Source organism: Hoplias malabaricus, chromosome Y, assembly GCF_029633855.1.
Source record: "Hoplias malabaricus isolate fHopMal1 chromosome Y, fHopMal1.hap1, whole genome shotgun sequence".
NCBI lineage: Eukaryota > Metazoa > Chordata > Actinopteri > Characiformes > Erythrinidae > Hoplias > Hoplias malabaricus.
The window spans coordinates 8477397-8494005 of NC_089820.1; the positions used below are offsets into that span (position 1 = coordinate 8477397).

General features: G+C 37.3%; 1 protein-coding gene across 2 annotated transcripts in view; it reads left to right on the forward strand.

Moving 5' to 3' along the window:
- The first annotated feature begins 9509 nt into the window (after nucleotides 1-9509).
- The window catches only part of ddr2l (discoidin domain receptor family, member 2, like), a 29457-nt gene continuing 22357 nt past the window's right edge, over nucleotides 9510-16609 (forward strand). Inside the window, exon 1 of one of the 2 annotated variants that reach the window (XM_066655583.1) lies at nucleotides 9510-9648. The gene's annotated coding sequence lies outside the window, so the exon portion shown is untranslated. The remainder of the gene's footprint in view (nucleotides 9649-16609) is intronic. The other variant, XM_066655584.1, reaches the window with a different exon arrangement.

The window sequence follows — 16609 nt, forward strand, 5'->3', positions numbered from 1 at the left end:
CATAAACACCAATTCAACTTGTTCCTAGAAGTATTGGCTGGAGTTTTCGCCCCAGAGAACACAGTTCTATTGCCCCACATCCAGGAAATTTAAACTCCTCTGACAAAATTGTGGCATTGGGCTTGATGAACGTATTCTATTGTACAGCTGCTCCAGAGCATCCCATTTTGGTTTTAGCTTTTATATAGAAATTATACAAGCTGCAGTCATATAAACACATTCATTCATCTATTCATTCGTTCATTGTCTGAAACTACTTATCCAATTCAGGTTCGCAGTGGGTTACCTGGAATCACTGGGCACAAGGTGGGAACACACCCTGGAGAGGGCGCCAGTCCTTCACAGGGTGACACACACTCACATCTATGGGTATTTCTGAGTCGTTGATCCACCTACCAACGTGTGTTTTTGGACTGTGGGAGGAAACCAGAGCACCCGGAGGAAACCCACGCAAACAGAGGGAGAACACACCAAACTTTTCACAGACAGGCACCCGGAGCAGGACGTGGACCCACAACCTCCAGGTCCTTGGAGCTGTGTGACTACGACACTACCTGCTGTCACCCTGTGGCCCCTCATATAAACACATACATAAATAAATAAATTAGTCACAAAACCTGAGGAATGCTGTGACCGACTAGTTTACAAAGCCACGCAGAAGTGAGCCCTATAAAATGTAATTAATGTCTTGTGTGGGAAATTTTACGACTGAATGGGATGTGAAAAACTGGTCATGTTTACCTAACCCATGAGAGGGAGTTAAACATTTAAACAAGCCAAATATGTTCATGAGGCGTTTTCCCATTTCATACTATTATGCTGAGCAAAAAATGAAAATCAGGCAACAAGGAACCAAAGATGAGAAAGCAGAAAAAAGGCAAGAAGCTTATATTACACAGCAATTTACACTTGTTAGAGACAGCTGAAAACCGACCCCATTTTCATTGCTGATTGGTGTTATATGAAACCCATAAATTAATTTCCTCAACTGAATGACTAAGGTAATCTTTTTCTTTCCTGATGTTTTTGTGAATTTAGGTTAGTTGTGAATCAAACTGATAGCAAAAACAGACTACATTCTCCCCCATTTCATGTGTTTCCACTTGCTGACTGAATTATTAATTAATATTAATTAATATTATTATTAAATTTTGGGGTTCTTACCTAATATCCCCAATTTTAATATTGCCAATAACTTCACTATTATTACCAGTAGATTGACCAGAGGAAGATGGGTCAATCCCAGGCTTGCTCACCTGGGGATTTTTAAATTTTTACATTTCATGTCAAAACTTGTCTTACCAGAATTCTGTGAAGCTGCTTTGTGACAACATCAGTGGTAAAAAAGCACTATAAAAAAGCGCTATACAAATACATTTGATTTGATTTGATTTGATTTGATTTGATTTGATTCAGGTAACTCAGCACCACTGAAATGCAACATACTAGGGGGAGAAAAACATCTGTTAATACTGTTATATCTCTTTAGCAAGCTTGGAGGACATATCCCTAAATCAGCTCAACCCCATTGAAAGAAAACACTGCCATGGGCTACCACCTTTTTGATTGATGCAAGAAAGGAAGGACCATTCTAGCCTCCCAAAGCGAGAGTGTGGATATGCTGATATTTAACATTGTAACTAATGCAAATCAGCATTATGGCCATCGATCGATAGAATTTCTCAGTTTAGAAAAGCTCAGTTTAAACCCATTAAAATTCCTGTTGATATTATAAAGACTCATTCTTAGTTTATTTTGAGGTGTGTTTTAGATGTAGACTTCGTAAAATGTAATTATTTCAGGCTATTAGCATCTTGCTAATGTTTTGACATATTGCTGTTTTCCGTTTCCGACACTGCCTATGAGTCCCTCAGCAGTTCTTAGAACAGAGCTTAGGTCAAGAATGTTAATTCAGGTACATTCGATGTATAAATAAAATAACTACACAAAAGTATACTACACAAAAGAACACATATTTTTATTCAGGTAGTGCCTCAGTGAAATTACAGCTTTTGCTCTGTAGTGGACTTTTTTTCACCACAGAATAGCCTTCCATCCAGCAGTTCACTACATACTCCACACCTACTCACAGAGAGAGAGAGAGAGAGAGAGAGAGAGAGAGAGTGCTGATTCATGCTGAATTATTGACCTTCACTTACTCAAAAGCTTGCATGTCTGTGTAAAGTGTGGAATTTTATCATCCACACAGTGCACAGCTCAGAAAGTGTCTAGTAATTTCCTCTTGCTCTGAAGGAGTGGAGTCAGCTCTGTGATTCTGAAATGAACCAATCCACTAACCACTGATTAGTGGAGAAAACACTGAGTATATTGAGACATTTTTGGTTGAAGATTAGAGACAGATTTAGCTGTTTGTTTCAGTTGAACACACTTGGAGAGGAATGCCAATTGCTAATTCTATTACATCAGATCAACACGCATGGAGGGCAAAACTAATTGATAATTCTGTTAGAGTTCCTCTGCTTAGCTGTTTGGTTATGAAAGGAACAGTTGAATGAGATGATTTTGCTGATTTAAGACATATATAGGCTAAGGGTGAAACCGAGCAAATTATTCCTGTTCTCTCATCCTCATCTTTTTTTTTTTCAGATTAATCCATTTGAAGAAAAAAAACTTGTCTTGATTAACTAAGATAGTATGAGTCTGTTAAACCAGGACATGTCCAATCTTTATAAAAACTGAAATACATCTTTTCCATTGATCTTTCCACTTGTTATTATCAAAAATACCACAGTTTTCTTAACAGGGTCCTGATGGTTTCTTTATTGTTTGTGGAAGAAAATAAAAAAAGCATTTCCACTGATATTCGCCATCGTTATGATCAGGTTTGATGTTTGACGTGGATTTGAGGATTTCAGATATGGCTTATCTCTCACAGACTAAACACTACACTCCTTCTTTCGCCTTTCCACTTTCTCATCCGATGATATTACCCTAGGTCGCAATGTCATGTCTCAATTCTTTTTTAACATGCCCTTGCCAACCTTGACTCACCACTCGAAAAATGTCTCACACCTTCAAAATTCTTTGAGTATTAAAGAGAAATGCCTTTGCCCTAAGCTCAAACCTAAGGTGGACCTTGGTGTGTCAATGAGCTAGCCAGGCAACGCAAAAGTTATTTTATACACCTGGTATTAGGGTATGAGTACTATTTCTTTAAAATGCAATATCTCATTACAGTGTGGTGTTGATAAAGGAATAACATAGAGCTGGATGATATGGACAAAATTTATATCACGATATATTTCTTCATTTTTGGTTGATACGACATAATTCCGATATCGATATGAATAGTATAAAATCCACTTAAATTGACTGAACAAACAAGAAACATGACATCACCATCAAACATAAACCTATTGGCTTTGTCAGTATTAATATTTTTAAACTTAATTTTAAATTGAGTGCAATGAACTGGATGACGGTGATCCGTAATGAACGTCAGTCAGCAGCAGATGTTATAAATAATGTTGACTGAATTACTGAAAATGTGTTTAAAAATCATATCATTGTTATTGAAACATTTTATGTTGTGATATATATTGATATTGAATTATGGTCGAGCCCTAGAATAACATACAGAAGTGTGCCCTAGTTCATTACACGGGGAACAGATTGTTTGTTGAGGCACATCCATCTTATTTCTTATGTCAAAAGTATTTTTTATATTTTAAGAATTTACTTAATTCATTAATAATATTTACTGTAACTACGCAATTACTGGAAAAAATGTAATGACTTAATAGCTTAAAGGGGACATTGTTGTACCCTCTAGTTTATTTACGTTCAGAAGCTCCACATATTTTAAGGTGGACCGGTGTGTTTGAGAAAAAACTCTGTTGTTTCTATGTAGCTGAAGATTAACTTGTCTGTTTGAATTACCACAGAAGCTCATCTGCAACTTGTGTTGTTTAATATTGTATTCTGTATGAGCTGTCTCATGTATTTGGAGAAATTTCCACCTTAAGTAATCTGTAGAAGCAAAAACAAGTGAATATGCACTTATGATGGAGGAATAGAGCAATGTCTTGTTTTGTGCTTTTCAACATTTGGAGTTCTTAAAACCATTAAGACCAGTTTCGAGCATGTAAATAGACTGGAGAGCTAGCAAATGGTAAGGAAACATACTCAGAATTTTATAGAAGTGTCTTTCATTAAAATAATGAACATCACCTTTAACAGCTTAAAGAATGGCATTCCTTGTGTCATGCATATTGCATCTATCAAGAATTATACCATGTTAATTCAATAAAAAAATAACCTTGGCTCAAAATAAAGAAACAAACTTTACTAAGGCTTTCTTTAAATTAACAATAGTGGACAAGAAGAGAAATGTAATATTATAAATTGCTGAAAATTAGCAAAAGGAAGTTCAGTCATTAACTACATCTCTTCCTTGAAAACTGGATTCCATGTAATGTTTTGCAACCTTCTGAGACTTAAAACCTAATGTCTGTACTTCACCAGTATACAGAACAATAATAAACTCTGTGAAGTCAGCCGGATATTGCACTGAGTTGCTTTTATCTTGGTATTTTCCCACTCCATCCTCTTCCTCTTTCCTGAGTTTCAGAGCCCTGGGCCTTGTTGTGACAAAAGGAAGAAAGTTGAGTATTGCGTCACTGACCTTGTCTTACCCAATAATCTCCAGCCTCCTGGTGGCATCAAAGCATTTAAGACAATTTATAGAAAATCTGTGTGAAATGCCGTATTTTTAGAGTTTGCTGGCCTCTGCTGGCCAACTTTGGACACTGCATGTGAACATAGAGTTTTATGTACAGGGGAACCTCTACTTACGAACGCCTATACCAGGGGTTGGCAACCCGCGGCTCCAGAGCCGCATGCGGTTCTTTGATCCCTCTGATGCGGCTCAGCTTTTGAAAATAATTAATGAGTATTTAATTAAAATGTTGTTTTATTTTTGGTTCGTTCATTTTCAAAATTCTATGAAGATTATGGGGGACTTGTAACATCTAAAATATTTTAATATTTAATATTTAAAATATTTTTGTCGCTCTTCCAATGTGCAACACCTGCCAATGTGTAGTCTCTTGAACTTTTTGACAGCTGACTGCACAGTGCCAGTAAAATGATGACGGCACGCAGAGAGAGGACAGCATTTTTGTTTGCTGCCGGTGGATAATTTAAATTCGACGTTTTTTTCCATTACTACAAGGACTCAAATAGACATTGAGTATTTTACTTAACCTTCAACCCGACGTCTTTTTTTCGGAGTTAAAAATGTTTTGTTGAATGCAGAAATGTTATTCCATTTTCTCTGCGGTCGTTCATTGATTTCATAAATGTAACACAGTATTGTTTGTTTATACACAGCACAAAGGCAAAAAACCCTGTTATGCGCATTGTTATTTCATGTAAAATTTCAAAAGGGTTTTGTGGCTCCCAGTGTTTTCTTTACAATTTGAAATGGGTGAAATGGGTTTTTGCCTCCACCAACGAACCATGATTCTACAAACGAACCCAAGCCTCCGCCGAACCGACGGTTGGAAATGGCCACTGACCCCAATAGGCGAGTCTCTCAGCGCACCCAGACTTGAGTGAGCTTTTAAATTTAGCAAATTGTAGTTTTAGCAATTTAGCTTTAGTAGCAGACATCGAAATTCGTGCTAAGTTAAGCCGTATCTACGTTTCATCTCCCCACATTCACCCACCTACTCTCTGTTATTCCACCCACCTCCCGTCATACAGCCAGTGCCTGTGTTACTCCTCCAGACAGTCGTTTATTACTGTTACCACTGTATTTCTTTTTTTATTTGTAGTAATGCTACATGTGTTTTTTTTTTACTTATTTGAGAGTGTTGTAAACATATATCAGTGCAAAAAGGGTGACTTTCGGGGTGGGGGCTGGAACGCATTAATTGCTTTTCCATTATTTTAAATGGGGAAAATTAACTCAAGAAATGAACTTTCCCACTTACGAACCGGGTCACGGAACGGATCAAGTTTGTAGGTAGAGGTTCCACTGTAGTATATAATGTAGCCAAAAAGGGGTAAACAACGGTTTAAGAAGGAGATTAAAGTTATTTAAACTTTGTTTTTATAAAATTCATTCCACAAGATTAAATTAATTCTATTCTTTGAAAGATCCAGGCTTGGTACAATATCTGATACTTTCAAGAGAAGAATAATTGAGGAAAGGGAAGAATGTTAAATCCAATATATTAAAAAAAAAATCCTGAATGCACAGTGTCTACAACACATATGGTCATTTTACTAACTATCCACACTAGTAAACCTACACATGTCCTCTGAGGAATAAAATGGAGTGGGAATGATGAAAAGTGTGGGGGTTGAGGTACTAAAAAACAAAGATTATTGGGGGCACTATTTTTTACTTAATCTAAATAATGTATTAATTCTTTAATAGATTATTTTATATGTTCAAGTTACTGCAGAAAGTGAATACAATTAAATGTGAGATTTTGTTAATGCTGAAATAAATGACCTAGCATTTCGCCCTTTTTCACTACATAGAGCAAAATTGGATGTTTGAGACACACCCATTTGAGGACTATAACATTCAGTATTTAACCATTAACTAACAGATTCATAAATTAATTCATTATCTATAAGTCATTAACCAGTTAAGGGTTTTAGTGGGTCTGGAGTCTACATGGAATCACTGGGCATAAGGCAGGAGCACATCCAGGATGGGGCATCAGACCATTACAGGGCACCACACACTTGCATATTCACTCACACTTTTACATATATGGACAATATTGAATAGCCAATCAATCTTCTAACCTGTGTTTTGGACTGTGGGAGGAAACCCAGGCAGACATGAGAGAACACACTCCTCACATGGAACCCACAACCCCAGGGCCCTGGAGAAGTGTGACAGTGAAACTACCTGTTGTGCCACCTAGCCACCCATGTTGCACTAAATATAAATAATTTTATTAATGAATTAAGTAAATAAAGCATATACACACAACTACTCCAGGAACTGAGAAACCTGAACAAAAAATGTGTTGATATGGTAATGGTAATGAATCATGTACCTTATCTCACTAAATACGATAACTGGGATTTGACTGTGACGCAATCTTCTGAAGAACTTATTTGAATTGAGTCATAAATACAAGTTTCTACATTTATAATATTACAAATAACAAAGAGAAAATGCAATCTAATATTACTAATAATATAGAGAAAAGAATAATACTTTTCTGATGTGGAAATTAAGTAATCAGGAGTGTGCCATAATTCACTACGTAGGGGACACAGGTACCCTTTTGGACATGAGGCCTGTTAAAAATATAGGACTGCTAGCAGAAGTCTGTGAAATAAGTGTGCACTTGTTTACTACAGGGAAGGCAATGTGCATGAAATTTGGCCATTTTGATGGCTGTAAAGCTAAACACTCATGTAACATTTACAAAATATGTTCAAGAATAAAACAAACTGAAAAATAATACTCTATTTGATGTTGTGTTGATGTTCTATGTTGTGTTGTATGTATTAAGCAAGAGAAATAAATATATATAGTTTAGTAAATATAGTCATTTTTACTGAAAATATAACTTAAAATGAATTGAATTTTCACTACAAAAGGATCAACAACATGATATAATATATACTAATCAGGTAGTGTCACAGTCAGACAGCTCCAGGGACCTGGAGGGTGTTGGCTCAAGTCCTGCTCTTGGTGACAGTGTGTGAGGAGTTTGGGGTGTTCTCCCCGTGTCCACGTGGGTTTCCTCTACGAAGAGAGATTAGTCTCAAAATACTTTTTTAAATGCGTAAATTTTAATCCACAAATTAAACACAAGTCACAAATATGCTTCACTATTCACAAATGAATACATCCCTGTGTCTCACGGTCTGCAATTTGTACAAATACAGTTAAATTTATAAATTCATGTTTTTGGTTTTCATAGATATATCATAATTTTATGCCGCTAGGTGGCACTGTTGTTTTAGGACGTGGGGGCCAACTTACATGGACACGCATTTGCGAAACATTTAATGTGGAAGTTCGAACAAAAAATCAAGCCGCTGAATTCAGCTTCATATCACAGACAGTTAGGAGGGGGATCACTGTGGAATGCTTTTAAAGGTGCCCTAATTTTAACGACGTTATAATCCAGCGGAACTTCCCTAATTTCGCTGCAGACTAGGATTGTCAAATAAAATACGTTAAAATCATCCCGTATTTGCTTATTGGACTGATATGTTTCGTAATTTTGAGATTGGATTGTTAAAACGGGTGATTTGTTTCAGACAGATTCTCTCCCTCAGCCGCAGGGAGGGGCAGATACCCCACGGCTCCGATACAGAATATGCGCTTCTCATTGGTCATCACTTTAATTTAGCCAATCAGCAGCCAGAGTTAGCTGTCTATCATTTACTGCGGCAGCCAATGGAGTCATAGTCTCGCCTACAGGGGGTTCTTTAGCTGCGGACCTGAGAGCAACAGGTCAGTCCTAAGACACTGGGGGAAACAACAGAGCCACCTAGCGGTGGCTTGTTCGCCTGCTGGCCACGTTTGTGGATCAGGCTGCATTTGTATTTGGATCGGGTGAAATGCGAGAGGCGGCGGTGTGTGTGTGTGTGTGTTGCCCTGTGAAGGACTGGTGCCCCATCCAGGGTGTATTCCCGCCTTGCACCCAGTGATTCCAGGTAGGCTCTGGACCCACCGGTTACAGATAATGAATGAATGAATGAATGAAATGCGAGAGGAAAGTCTCAAAATTCAAAAACCCGCGAGAGGAAATGAACAAATGCACGTCACAGAAAACACGTGAGTGCCTTGATCCACAAACGCAAATTACATTTTAAATTCGAGACTTCAACTTTACAAATATTTGCAATGTAAATTTAAACAAACGTGTTTTATTCGCATAAAATTGTAATATATGAAAATCAAACCAAAAATACGTATTTATTTATAAATGTAACTGTATTTGTACAAATTGCAGACCGTGAGACACCGATTGGGATTCATTCATTTGTGAACAGTGAAGCATATTTGTGACTTGTGTTTTATTTGTGGATTAACATTTACGCATTTGTTAAGTATTTTGAGATATTTACAGGCCGAATGAATGAATGAATTTACTTTACCCATAACTACACTAAGTACCATGAGTAAATGAGTAAACTGATGGAAGGGTTATTTCAAAAAAGAGGAAATGTCAGTTGGCAGGAAGCTGCAAGGATTTTTATCTGAGGTGCCATCAGTCTGAGAGCTGTTATATATTACATTAAATAACTGGTGGGAGAAGAATAAATTAAAAGAGCAACTGACATTGTGTGTTTATTTCATGTGGGAGTGAAGTACCCTAATTGTGGCCTAGTTCACTAGGGAGCACTGTGTCTGTTTGAGGCGCACCCATTCTGAAGGCTGGAGTTTTCCAGTGGAGTTTTCTTGAGGATTGAGTTCCCTCCTCCCGCGGCAGGAAGAGGGATGTGATGTAAAAATCACATTGAACTTTTCTCTTTTTTCCTCCTGATTTCCAGCTCTTAACGATGTTGTAACACGGAGAGGAGAGTTTAAACTTTTCAAGACAATGCCTGTGGATCAATAAGCGAAACAAATCTGTTTGTTTTTAAGGTAAAGTGAAGATAAAGGGCTCTGCATCAGAGAAAAGACTGTGAAAGCAGGTAAACACCGCGCAAATAAGACAAAGATTTTTTTGAAGAGACAAAAGTAGCAGTTTTTGGGCCGTTTTGTTGAAGCTAGTATATGAGAAAATATTGTGCCGCGCCTGATCGCTTTGTCGAATGATATATTTAAAAGTTTTCGCCCGATTTAATTTAAGTTAAAGTTAAAAAAGACAAACGATTAATAAAACGGTCTTTTTTTCATAGTGTTTGTATATACGGGAACAAAAGAGGCAGAACATGGCTAAGCTAATCGTTTTCGTTTGTTGTGCAGCGGTGCTGAAGTTTTACAGTTTTCAACCTCTTTGTGAACGTTATTGAGGGCAGTGTGGCCTAACGGTCGAAATTAATTAGCGCTACCGTTATCGCGATAGCCGTGCATGATTATCATCTTGAAATTACTAGAGAGTTTACACCGCTTATTATTTTTTTCAGGAGCGTATGACAATGTTCAGAAATGTTATAGTCTGAACCAGCATTCCTTATTGCATTTATTTGCTTTTAAATGTAAAAATTCACAGATAGTTCTAGCTAATAACACATGGGACAAGACTGTTCCATAGGGTTGCCCGTTCATTAGTGATGTATCAGATAAAGAACAGAAAAAGCGTCGTGTTAGATAGCCAAAACACAGAATAAAGTTTATAATCAGTCCACAATTCAACACGTATTGAGGTTGTGCTTTAAAACAGAGAGAGATAAAATAAAACCTGATCCAAAAAGAAACTGCAAACCGTGATTATTGTTATATTTATGTAGTGTAAAATCCGTACTCTAAACAAAAACGTGATATATTAATAACTCCACCCAAAAACAATTGAGTTCAGTTTAGAAGTATAACTTTTTAACCTCTTCAAGTCCTGAATGTTTGTATTTTGGGTCAGACGATTCAGAACATCCTCCATCTGTCTCTCAACAAAGGAGCTGAGGATTGCACCAAATTATTCTTCTCTATTTGGATGCATTTTGTATTGCATAAAAATCTAAATCTAAAAGTCAATGGTGCAGCCCAATCACAAATCAGCACTGCAACAACATACCTTTAAATTAAACACAAAAATAATGTGTAGTATCTTTGTTACACAATGTATTAGTACATTGTGTTACTGTTACACTTCAGTGTATTAGTTACATTGTGAAAGCTTTGTAATAACTCAGGAAATACTCTGTAGAGCACTGCATATACTACACAAATACTAAATATATAGTATTATTGAAATACATTGAAATAAAATGAAAGGTAATGCATTTTAGAGTGTATAAACACATACACACACACACAAATATATATAAGGTAATATCATGACCTAATTTATACTATTGGTTGATACATGCTCATAGGTTTATTACATAAACACATAGAGATTTAAGCTTGGTCAAGATTGTTTTCTGAGCAGATGTTTTGGTCAGTAATGTATGTCTTCTTTGACCTGGGTCAAAACTGGGTCAGCGGTCATGCAAAACTGTTTGAAATGTTCTCAGCTCAAAAGCATGTGTGCAGGTGTTGAGGAGAACTGCTGAAGGTGATTATTTTCACAGTAAGAACCATCCTTTAATCTGTTGCAGAAGCTGTATTTTCACGCCATTGCTTTTCTCTGCATTCTTTTGCTAATTGTTGTGATGAGGATACAATTTTAAGTATATTTACATTATTCAGTCTTAACTAGAATGCTATATTATTCTATTTTTTAAATGGTGTAAAATGTATTTAATCATCACCGTTGCAATGGAGTAAATATAAATGGCCAAAACAGAATGGAATGCAAGGCAAAATCTGGCCAAACAACACAAAAAACCTACCACTAATTATTAGAAGGTTCACCTTCTCTTGTGCAGTAGTTATTTTCTGGCACCTATACTTCCTGTTTATCTTATATGCTTCATCAGTTACATTCTAGCTCTTGGCTAGTTAGAAGTGCTGTTGTTGATTAACAACTCATGCTGTATTTTCTTGAGAAGTTAAAAATATTGCTGTTACAATAAAGTAGGGCTGTCCCGAATGCCATTTTTAGGGCTTTGGAGCTTCGGTCGGGATATTTGGGGAGTGGGGTGGTGTGTATTGTTGTCATTAACAAAAACGGCTTCTGACCCCTGCTTTAATATCCCTCTCTCCAGGCTGCACTGTGTCTCGCTAACCTGCTAACTAGCTCGCTAACTAAGGGCATAGAGTATAACCAGTTTGAGTGGATGTGCTCTAATTTCAGACACAAAGCTTACAAAATGAACTGTGGCATCACCTCGTTTCATTGTAGATGTGTTGTTTTAGCACGTTAGGCTGTTTTATATGACTCTATTCATCAAACAAAAATCTGAATACCCGAATACTTGGGGATAGCCCTATTCTTCAGAAAATTCACGCTCAGCGCCCGCTTTAAAATTAAGGCTGCCCTGCTGCTCCACATGGCTCTGCTCACTGAGTCGTGTTGTCACTTGAAATCTTAACTTAAAATCAACACATTTCTTACTTTTTCTAAAAAGCCATTTCTGGATGACCAGTTTAGGGCAACAAACCTAAACCAACAAGTAGACGACAAGCCTCTGTTTATTTTTACATACAAGGAGCCCAGGAGTACATACAAGCGCAAGGAGAAGAAAACCCTAGCTTTTAGTCATTTTTTTGCTTTATTCCTTTTCTTCTCCATTCTGTTTTCTTCCCAAAAATTCCCAAAATCAGTATGCCTAGGGCCGGGCAGTTAATCAAAAATTAATCTAAACTGACGTTCAAAACTTATAATTGACATAGTCTTGTCTATATTGATTATATCTATTATTTTTATTCTGTTATGTCCCCAAAGTTTATTCATGTACTGCCCCTTTAAAACCAGGCTACCAAGCTTTAGTCACGTGATTCTGCCACATGGAAGCAACCCAAATGCAAAGGACAACCAAGCTACTAAGACGACACCAAACAAAAATAAGTAAACGATGAGACAAAACAGTTTCAGTGACCAAAGCACAATCACACCAAATACAAACGGTGCTCAAAAAACAAGAGAGGAACAACTGTTTAACTTTTGAGTTAAATGTGATGTTGAATTTAAACTGATGCTGTTGACATTAACCTGATGTTACTGAATTAAAACTGATGCTGTTAAAACTTGGCCAAATCCTAATTTCCATAGTATCCAATCTGCATAACTTGAAAATGTGTGCTAAAAGTGACAATCTAGAATTTTGACGATTAAGTTGAAAATGTGTTTGTTTTCAATATTTTAATATATACATTAGATATAACAGTTGTAGCTCTTCTGGGAAGTTTGTTTGGGTCCAATTTGTGGTCATTGTTAATAACTAATATGAAAACTGAAAGTATTTGCATGTATTTCAGAATGAATTTGAATTTCAAATGTGTCACTTTCATGCTCTTTCTTAGTGTCTCTTCTACTTGTTTGGTGTCTCTCAGCCTCATGCTCTCTGCTCTTTCCTTATTGTCTTTCACTTGATCTCAGTGTGTATTCTCTAAATTCTCAGTGTCTCTCTTTCTGTCTCTTTCTCAGTGTCTCTCACTGTCTCATGCTTTATATCTCACTACCTCTGTCTTCTGCTCTTTTTCAGTGTCTCTTTATCTCTTTCTCAGTGAATTAGTGTTTGTTGACTGTGTTGCATAATAACAATCTGTTTTGTAGTAACACTCCTCTGGGCTCTGCTTACATTTGTTCTGGTTACATTTCTGTGTGTGTGTGTGTGTGTGTGTGTGACAAGTTCTTGCATGTTATAAGATTCCCTGCTGGCTGGAATTTGGCTCTTTCGTGCTTTGCTCCAAGGAAGCATTCTGCTGGAGGGTGTTAGTTTTCTGTGCTGTATTTGTTGGGTTAAATGGATACAGTTATTAATATGAAAAAGGAATCGCATTTAGACAGTATTATAGGCCTCTGCTCCGTTATGGTTAACTGTATCACCACAATGACTGCCCCATATGCAGTAAAACACATTTACTGCTGGTTTAAATAAAAACCATGACATGCCAAAAGTCATGGGATATGGCTTCACACCAAAGTCAAAAACATCATGTGGAAAATATTAATCAGCACACAAGTTTCATGTGTGTAAATATCTCACACAAGTGTAAATGTGAAACTCACAAACACAGAGAGAGGAATTGTGCACACACTGATAATAATCTTGCTCTGAAACTGTCTTTATTTTATTCTCGAATGTTTTTTACCCTCTCAATTTTAAAGTTCTGCGTTGGCATAGGGTTTTTGACAGTTTGGGGGTGGGATCAGGGCCGTTTCTTTCAGTAAATGCTATTGTCTGATGTCTTCTTGTACTGTGACTGCCCACCTCAAAGACTGTATATGGCCTGCCTACTAGGAGAAGCCTTTGGGGTTCACAGAGTTGCTGTTCCCCAGTTATGGATAAACAGAGTCGGCATAGGGTAATAATCCACTGTTTACACAGGTTCAGATAATCATATGTGATATACGTGTGGAAATAATGTTAGCTGCAAAATACTGATACTGAGTTGACTCTGAGGTTTGACTCTGAATCATTTGCTAAGAGTTGATCCGTACTTCCAGATGCTCAATCGTTTCGTTCAGGAGTCAACTCTTTTTCACTAGCTTTACTTTGTATTCTGCCTGCTGTCACTGAACAGAGATGCTGCATGGACCATACTCTCAATATTCATTCATTCATTCATTCATTCATTGTCTGAAACCACTTATCCAATTCAGGGTCATGGTGGGTCCGGAGCCTATCCGGAATCACTGGACGCAAGGCAGGAACACACCCTGGAGGGGGCGCCAGTCCTTCACAGGGCAACACACACACTTACACATTCACTCAAACACTCACACCTACAGAAATTTTTGAGTCACCAATTCACCTACCAACGTGTGTGTTTTTGGACCGTGGGAGGAAACCGGAGCACCCGGAGGAAACCCACACGGACACGGGGAGAACACTCCTCACACAGTCACCCGGAGCAGGACACAAAACCCACAACCTCCAGGTCCCTGGAGCTGTGTGGCTGTGACACTACTTGCTGCACCACCGGGCTGCCCCACCCTCAATATTATTGTTTCTTACTTTCCATGTTTCTCCATTTCAAAATAAAACTCAAATGACCATGATACTTGGCCTCCATGTTGTTGTACTGTAGATGGCTTCTCCCAGTAGGTGGGCCATACGTAGTGTTTGAGTCGGGCAGAACCAGGAAACATCAGCCAATAGCATTCACTGGGAGAAACGGCCCTAACCTTGCCCCCAAACTGTCAAAAGACTGTTCAGAGCACGGAAAATCCTCTCAATCACAAAAATAGCCCTAGAAAAAAATAGCATGGCGTGCAAGGCAAACTTTAAAATTGAGATGGTTAAAAACATTTGAGAATGGAATAACGACAGTTTAAGAATGAGATTATGATCAGTGTTGCTGCAGTTCCTCTCTTGGTGCTCATGAGTTTCACATGTGCACTCGCAAAAGGGATATTTACACTCGCAAAATGTTAAAACTTGCAGGTTAATATTTTCTACGTGATGTTTTTATGCTTCCCATTTTTGACATTGATTGATTTGACACCATAATTGGATAGCAGTATGTATATTGGTGTTACCTTAGGGTATGGCTTGGGAATGCCCACAGCTGTCGTTGTGAGGTTTGAGTGAGTTTAAACACTGCAATGTGCTCATGGCAAGGTGACGTGAATTATCGTGATTTGGAACAAGGCGAGACAGTGCATGCAAGATGGATGAGACATGCATGTCCGAATTTGTGCAGGCATTTAACATTCCTCGATCCAGTGTGACATGTGTACTTGGAATATATCACAGAATGCATTATCAGCAAAGTTACCAGTGTATTTGGTTTTTGTGTTTGTTTGGATAAGCGGTTACAGATAATGAATAAATAAACTAATATTCAAATTATCTGAACATTCCAATATGTGAAAATTTTTAAACGTTAATTTCTGTGCTGTTCTACGTTATTATGAAACAATAATAGTATTGTTAGCATTGGGTAATATCTTTTGTAAGGTTGTTAGTATCAGCATTGTTTGAGAGATTGTTAGCATCATAATTTATTGGCCTCTAGGTAGCATTGGGTATTGTTATGTGGAAGATTGTTAGCATCAGTATTGTTTGTGGGGTTGTTAATGTGGCTTTTGTTTCTGCACTGTGTTAGCTGGTTAGCCATGTGGGACCTTCAGAAACATGAGCAATGAAGCTGGAATCCTAACACAGGCCTCAACTGGAGCCAAACATTACATAAACTGCTGCATCAATCCCTCCTCTTTCTCTCGCTCTTTCCTGTCATTCTGTCCTATCGTTTGCTCACTTTGTCACACAATTTCTACATTGGCTATGACCTACTTTGACTTCAAGTTCGATTGATGGCCGATAGGATTCTCATATTTGTTCTAATGTGATGAATTCATTGTTCATATCCAGTGTCTACTTCCATTTCCTTCTAGGATTTTGGCATTATAACCCTTTTATGTATTAATTTAATTAATACAATCTACAAATGATTTAATATCCTGATGATGCTGTTGAAATACATTCCAGTGTTGCATTTAGATTAAATGACAATTTAAAAGGTTTAAAGATTTTTTCTATTTTCTTTTTTTGTTCATGATGTGTTTAAATGGAAAACAGATATAAAACTTGCACATATATTCTTGTTGTGTTTAATCTGAGGTTCATTGTCCTTGTTTTGTCCTGTGTTTCAGAGCTGAGTCTGTTTAATCTGACGAATATAAACAGATTAACCTGACACATTAATATTTTACAAATGTGTTGTGTGTGTATGTGTGTTGCACAATGTGTGATGAAATAATTCCAGAGTGATCTCTTTGGGGTGATGAGGCTGACCTTCTGTGCTGCACTTGGAGAATTTAGACTGTAATAAACAGTAATAATTGATGTAATATTTTGACAAAAAGACATTCTGGAAAAAATATTTCTGCATTCATTTGACTTTTGGGAGCTAAAAAATGGAAACAAATACCTTACACACATT